Source organism: Molossus molossus, unplaced genomic scaffold (genome assembly GCF_014108415.1).
Source record: "Molossus molossus isolate mMolMol1 unplaced genomic scaffold, mMolMol1.p scaffold_m16_p_7, whole genome shotgun sequence".
In the NCBI taxonomy this organism is placed as follows: domain Eukaryota; kingdom Metazoa; phylum Chordata; class Mammalia; order Chiroptera; family Molossidae; genus Molossus; species Molossus molossus.
Genome location: NW_023425401.1, coordinates 108043815 through 108051394, shown reverse-complemented (window position 1 = coordinate 108051394; position 7580 = coordinate 108043815). Strand labels below are relative to the sequence as shown.

Sequence of the window (7580 nt, the reverse complement as noted above, 5' to 3'; positions counted from 1 at the left end):
TTCAGAGTGTCACAGAGCCCCATCAGCTGGGGTTTGGAGGAGCAACACGGCAGAATCTCTGTCTCCCTTGTTGGAGTAGCTAAGACGGCCTTTTGGCCTGAGGCTGAAGAAAGTGAGTTCTGGCGCGGAGAAACCAGCTCCCCGAGGGCAAGGTCAACCCCGCACAGGGATCCTGGATGCGGATTCGTCTCTGTAATTCTGACCACCACTCCACTGTGCCAAGCTGTCGGTGGGAAGGCGAGGGTGATGGCTTAGGGTTCCCATTTATTGTTTGTTCCTGCAAAGTCCTGTATCCACAGCTCTCTTCTGCTGCCCTGGGAAAGCCCAGCAGAATTCTGCCTGAGGGTCCCCGCCTTCTCTTTGAGGACCCAACAGAGCTGGAAAAATGAGACAGTACAAAGAGGCAACACCAGACGCCAAAGTTAGTACGGGGAGACAAGGGAGCAGCAACCCACCCAGAAAGCAATTGTACCTGTGCATTCCGATTACAGGAAGGTCCGTGATTGGCATGGATGAAAGGAAATGGGAATATGAGCAATGGCTATGAATAAGAAAACCAATGGAGCAGGGGGCACCCGGATTTGAACCAGGGACCTCTTGATCTGCAGTCAAATGCTCTACCCCTGAGCTATACCCCCTTACCTGCTATACACCTCTGACTAGATACCTTTTCACCTGTGTTGCAACACCCACATCTGTGCACTTTCTATTAATTCTTAGAAGGTTCTGGAGATGTGAAAAATTTGCCTTACAGCAAAATTAGTCAGTACCTTTGGCCCTGAGAAAACCCTGCTTAGATCTTCCAATCTCATCTTTCTTAGCGTCACTTTAAAGGTACCGGTTTGGAAACTCATTGCTGAGAGCTGAACCGTCCCCTCCATCCTTCCTCTCCCAGCAAACTCCATTGACTTTAAACACGCCTGGCCTGCAGCACTCCCCCTCCCCCACCCTCTGACACCTGGGCTGGGTTGGGAGCCTTGTGGCCCATCTCCTCCTCCGCTCTGCTTTCTTCTCCCCACAGCTACTTCTTGGCTTCTGGCAGAGTCTTCACGGAACCCAGGAAGCCCAGGCAAATTATTATTGTTATTATCGTTATTATTTTAATCCTCCCCGAGGATATGTTTTATTGATTTTATGGAGAGAAAAGGAGAGAGAGAGAAACATTGATGTGAGAGAGAAACATCAGTTGGTTGCCTCCCATACGTGCCCAACCAGGGATTGAACCCACAACCTTTTCAGTGATGCTCCAAACCATCTGAGCCATACAGCCAGGGCCCAGGCAAATTATTGGAATAATTTGGACTGAGAGGCCACAGCCTCCATCCTGGGGCCCAGGAAGCCACCCAGCTGTCCCAAGAGAGCTCAGACCAGAAGGTCAGCACAGCTGAAGCGGCAGGGACTGTGCGGAGGAACCATGACCAGAGATGCCTGTGCTGGACCAACGCTGGCCTGAGGCCCAGCACTGCAGACCTGGAAAGTGAACCAAGCCCTTGCCAACTGGCAGGAACACGGGAAGGCACCACTGAAATCAAAAGGCCACATAGATCCCAAAGGACAGAGAAAAGATACCACCTAAAGAAGCACGTGAGGCCTGCTATCCCACCAGGCCTGTCCCTACCCAGTAGATCCTGTGCAGCCTCCAGGTGCTTGGCTGAGGACCTACAGAGGTGGTCGCGAAGCAGAGTGGCAATTTTCTATCAGCTTTTTCACCAGCCCCGTCGTGGTCCCATGCCAGTGCCAAGATCAGCACGTGCCTTCCCTGATGGCCCCATGTCTCTGACTTTGTCACCGTGCTCTGCTGTACGAAGGCTCCTTAGTGACTGTTCTCTGATCCTCCAACTCCCCCTTCTGGACTGTTACTTCTCCGAGCTCATCCTACAACTGTGCAAGGTCTACTTTCTATAATAATTCCCTTATTCAATAATACTTGATGATGAGGCTGCTCTGATCAAACGCGGACTGGCATATTTCATTGGGTTCACTTAATTCTTCATTCGAGTATGAAACATACAAAAATTCACAGATCGTAAGTGTTCAGCTTTGTGAATACTACAAATTAAATACCACCTGTGTAACCCCACATCCAGATCAAGAAATGGAACATTACTCAGAGGTGATGGAAATGAGATAAGGGGTGGAGTAGGGAATGACTCTTCTTTGTGTATACACCTTTCTATAGCCTCAACCTATGAATCATTTTAATGTTTTGCATTTCCAAAACTAAAGTAACAAGCCTGAGGAGATAAACATAAAAACGAGAACCCTGCCTTGGCCAGTGTTGGTCAGTGGTTAGAGCAGCAGCCTGTGCACTGGAGGTTCTAGGGTTTGATTCCTGGTCAAGGGCACGTACCTGGGTTGCAGGTTCAATCCCCAGCCCTGGTCGGGACATATGCAGGAGACAACCAATCCTTGTGACTCTCTCACATTGATCTCTCTCTCTCTCTCTTGCTCTCTCTCTCCTCTCACTCTCTCCCTTCCCCTTCTCTTCCACTCTCTCTCTAAGAAAAAAATCAATGGAGAAAATATCCTCAGTGAGGATTAACAACAACCAAAAAACCCCTAACATTGATAAAATGAAGAAAGCACAGTGGTATACATTTGGGGGTGGGGGGGGATATTGAGTTACAATGAGAGATTGAACTTGATTTAGTAAGTTGTTTTGGTATAACTTTCAAAACCTACTTTTGAGCAAATGAGTAAATATATTGATACTTTGGGTAACCAGGAGTCTAACTGAGGCAGGAAATGTAAATATGGAACTGAGAGAGGTAAGGAAGAACTGTGGAGTTGGACTGGAATTGTGCATAACTGTGTGAATACACGTGCGTGCATGCGTACACACACACGTCCTAATTCTGTCCTTTGAAAGGGGCTAGAAGCAACAGCTCGGTTGCACTGAGCACTCCTTATGCTCGGGTCGTGGTTACCAAATACCACTGAAAGGAAACAGGAACTCTTGGAGAAATGGCTGATTCCAGGGCTGGGCAAGAAACCTAAAAGATGAACAACAGAACATTTTGTGCCAGAAGTTAGAAAGTGCTCAAAATCTGATGGGGACATGCAACAGAACACCGGGCCAGCCTGAAGATGCTCACCACTAGCTAACTTGGGGACAATTTGAGCATCAAAATGAATAAAGATAGGAATATGTTATGTAGCTCATTAAATTAAATAATCCATGAATCCATGTTAATAAGCTTCTTAATTTTGGGTGGAGAAAGGGAAGCTCTTCTTTACAAAAAAGTCAACTAATAAATGTAAAAGGAATGATAGAAATATAAAATCGCGTTTATAACCATCACTGTAAATATTGATTTAGGGAAGAATCATTCATGGATGCTAAATTTGTTTGGTGAAAATTGGGGGGAACAGGATATAGAAAATTTTGTCAAACACCACTTTAATTGAATAATCAAATGCAACTTCATCTATAGTAGAACACATTGACATCATTTCCCTCAATGGAACGCACCGAGAAGGACATAATATCATCCATGTAGTCATTTTGCTAGAATATTGACCTTTAAATAATGAGGAAACAATCACATAAATCCTTCTCTCCAAAAGTAACCACTTTCTCAGCTTTTAACATATTTATTGGCCTATTTTTTTAAACTCCTTCTCCCAATGTTATGTTCGTGAGACCCACCCTTGCTGTCCTATGTACAGTGACTACAGGGACATTCTGCAAAGCAACTAGCTCTGACCTTTCAAGAATGTCAATCTCATGAAAGAAACTAGAGGACCAGAGAACTCTTCTAGACTAAAGTGATCTAAAAATAGGACTACCACATATAATACATGAGCCTTGATTGGGTCTTGTATTGGAAATCAAAGACAAAATAAATAACATTATTGGGACAATTGAGACATACAGCATAGAAGAAAAGTACGTTTACAGTTGTGAGTATGCAAAGCAGAGCTTATTCTTTTATTATTTATCAATTAGTGTATTATTTTCCATACTATCAACTGTACATTTACTTTTCCCCCACCCTATATAGAATATAGATTGTATAACAGATCAGGGATTTTCAACCAATGTTCCAAAATAATTTTTAAAACATGCAATACCTGACTATTTAGTCAAGGGTACCGATCTCTTTTCCCTTAGATTGTCAAATTAAAAAATGACAACAGACAACACAACCATAGCCATCTGGTATGAATGCCCTGCCTTGAACCATAAGTATACAGGTCATATAATAGAGTTGCATCTTATTGGTCATGTTGCATAATAAGTGTGCATCTGATTGGTTAATCTTGGTACCAGAAACCTTATATATGAGTATAAGCACCAGATTTTTTTAAAAGTCACGTTGGAGCAAAAAAGTAGATGATGGTGATGATAATTTTGTAAATCAATCAAAATTATATCTGTTTTCTTATCAAATCAGCAAAAATATATTTTTTGGTGTGCCACAGAATTTTAGTAATTAGTTTATGTGTGCCATGAGATGAAAAAGGTTGAAAATCTCTGGAATAGGTGATCAAATTGTATCACTAATAAACTTCCTGAGTGTGCTGTAGGAGAATACATTAAAACAAATTTTTTTTCTTTATTGATTTTAGAGAGAGGGGAAGGGAGAGGGAAAAAGAGATAGAAATATTGATGAGAGAGAACATTGATTGGCTGCTTCCTGCTTCCCCCCAGTGAGGACCAGGCCCACAACCTAGGCATGTGCCCTGACCAGGAATCAAATCAATCCGGGAATCAAACCATGACCTCTTGGTGCATGGGTCAACACTCAACCACTGAGCCACACCGGCTGGGCAAAAAATGCATTTGTTCTTAGAAAATACTTGTTGAAATATTTCGAGGTGCCAGGATGCCTTCGACTAACTTTCTAATGGATAAGAAAGTTCCCAGCCTTTTAAATGCCCATAGAAATTTTTAGTATCAGTGTGTAATTATCCACGCAAAAAAATTATGTGGTTGAGCTTACTCTGAAATCTATAGATAAAGATGGAATGAGAACTGATATTGTTACTATATTTTGTGTCTTATTCTCTTTAGTATATCCCACCATTTTTGAGGTCTTTACTATTTCTCTGTGATTTTTGTAGTTTTCTATAGGGAGATATTGACATTGCACATCTTTGATTATTTTTATTCCTCAGTATTTGATGTCTTATTTTTTATTTTATATTTCAAATGTATTGATATTAGAGAAAGAGGAAGGGAGAGCAAGAGAGAAACATCGATTTGTTGTTTTACCCATTTATTGAACCCGCAACCTTGGCACATCCGGATGATGCTCCAACCAACTGAATAAATGACTTTACATGCTTGTTTTCTTAGGACAAGAAATCATTCTTATGATTTCAGATGTTCTCTTTTTTTCACATGAATCTATAAATTGTCCCAGGTTTGTCTCTATTTGGGGTTCAAGTTACATCTCCCAGACTATCTCTTAGCACCAATAAGTGACATAAAAACTTTTATTAGTCTGGCTGATGTGGCTCAGTGGTTGAGCCTCGACCCATGCACCAAGAGGTTGCCAGTTCTATTCCCGGTCAGGACACATGCCTTGGTTGTGGGCCCCATCCCCGGGGGGGGGGGGGGGCATGCAGGAGGCAGCCAATTGATGTTCTCTCTCATCAATGTTTCTATCTCTCTCTCCCTCTCACTTCCTCTCTCTCTAAAATCAATAAAAGAAGAAAATGTTTTGAAAAAAATTTTTGAAAAAAAACCCACACCATTATTATACTAAAAATCCTGGTTTCTATGAAACCAAGGTGAACTATGATCACCTTGATTACATAGTCTTTATGACCATCACCAGGCTTAGGATCTGGTTGGTATGCAGTATGGACTTGTTGACTAATTTCTACTGAGCTTTGTCCCCAGCCAAGCTAGAAGGGACTAGGTGTCCCTATAAAATTATGCCAATTTCATCTGACTAGTCTTTGATGTGACTGGCTTCTCCACCCCCTCCCCCCAAAGCCATAGGCAGTATTGTATTCATCACAAGTTCGTAAAAAAGTGAAGACTCAAGGTGCAGCCTTATAAAACAAAATTGCTTAAAATATGAGTCAGAGTCCGAGTAAAGAGCTTGTTTCTCTTATAATGAATAATGTCATTGCTGGGTTGGCCACGTTTCACACAATAAGTGTTCCTGAATATACATGGTGAGAAATCTAATTTTTGTAACCAAAGCACTATTTTCAAAAGCTGTAGAAAACTTAGTTATGGGCCAATTCAATAATAACTTTAGTTATTGAATTTTTTAAAATAAACCTAAAAACAAACTGATACTTGTTTCCTACGTCTGGATTCTTCCACATTGGGAGTTTGCTGGAAGTAAGACCCACCTATGAATCTGTACTCCTCATCTGTACTTGCTCAAGGTGACCTCTCTTCCACCCTGGAGAGACAAGGCCCAGAGCAGAACATGGGGATCATGTTCACCAGCCTGCTCCCCAGGTGAGCTGCAGACCACCCACCTTAGATTTTTCTAGGAGGGTGAAGGAGGTGGCAGTGGTAACAGACCAGAAGAGAGTGACGGATTCTTGGGGCCACAGTTCACACCACATATCACAGTCAGTTAAGATGTGTATTCATTACTTTATGCTCTGTAAACCTACCCTGTCTCAGGTACCCTAGGGAGAGAAAAGAAATAAGGATTAAGCCCTGTTCTCAAGAAACGTATCATCTATAAGGTGAGTTAGGACACTCTTCCCCTGTATTAACATTTTTCTCTAAGTGTCAAGTGAATGGTACCAATATTAAAAGTTATGGGCTTGGCCACGGCACAGTTGGCTGCAGGCTTGGTGGGGGTGGAGAGGCTCGGTGGGAGTTGGGGCACAGTCTGCAGCACGTGGTGCGGGTTCCTCTTCAGGAAGGAGCCCCACGTAGAAGAAACGGAAAGGAAATGCATCCTTGTGACCACAGGGGGGCCCCCTTCAAAGGCTCCTTCCATCCGCCCGCTCAGGTTCACCTTGGGAGTCTTTCCAATTTATTATTATTATTTTTCCTTCTTGTTTAAAGACACGATTCTTGGTATTACAAACTACGACACAATACTATTACAAACATTTTAAACTGGGAGAAATTAGAAAAATGCGTAAACATGGCCTGCAGTCTCAGTTTTTTTAAAAAAAAAGACCCCTTAGACGATGCTTCCAAACTTGTCCTGTTACCCACACCTACTCCTTTTAAAAAATAAAACCGGACCGTTCTGGACCGGCGTCTCTTCAAATATCAGAACATCTTCCCGTGCCAGTTTCTCCACCCAAAGAATCTTACATGCCGGCCCCGTGTTCCCCTGATCATTTCACTAAAAGGGCGTGTGGGTGATAATGAACACGGTGGCGAGTTCCGAGTGGGGTTCGCCGAGCTGCGTCCCTATTGTTGGGAGAGTCTGTTCCGTCTCCCACCGAAGGCAGAAGCGAGCCGCGGCCGCCCAATAGGCAGCGACGCAGGAAGCGGCCCGGATCGCCCGGCAGCGTCCAGAGCGGCAGGTGCGGCGCAGCGGGGCCCCGGGGGTCGCGGCGGGACGGGGGCGGCCCGGCAGGTCCCCGGAGCGGGGCGACCCCTCTCCGACCCCGAGTCCCTCGGGACGCCGGCTCCGAAGCCG

At 43.8% G+C, this 7580-nt stretch overlaps 1 non-coding gene across 1 annotated transcript; it reads right to left on the bottom strand.

Annotated features, from left to right (window-relative positions):
• Window positions 1–566: 566 nt before the first annotated feature.
• Window positions 567–638, bottom strand: TRNAC-GCA. Its single transcript has one exon. It is a non-coding gene; the product is annotated as a tRNA-Cys (tRNA).
• Window positions 639–7580: the final 6942 nt, after the last annotated feature.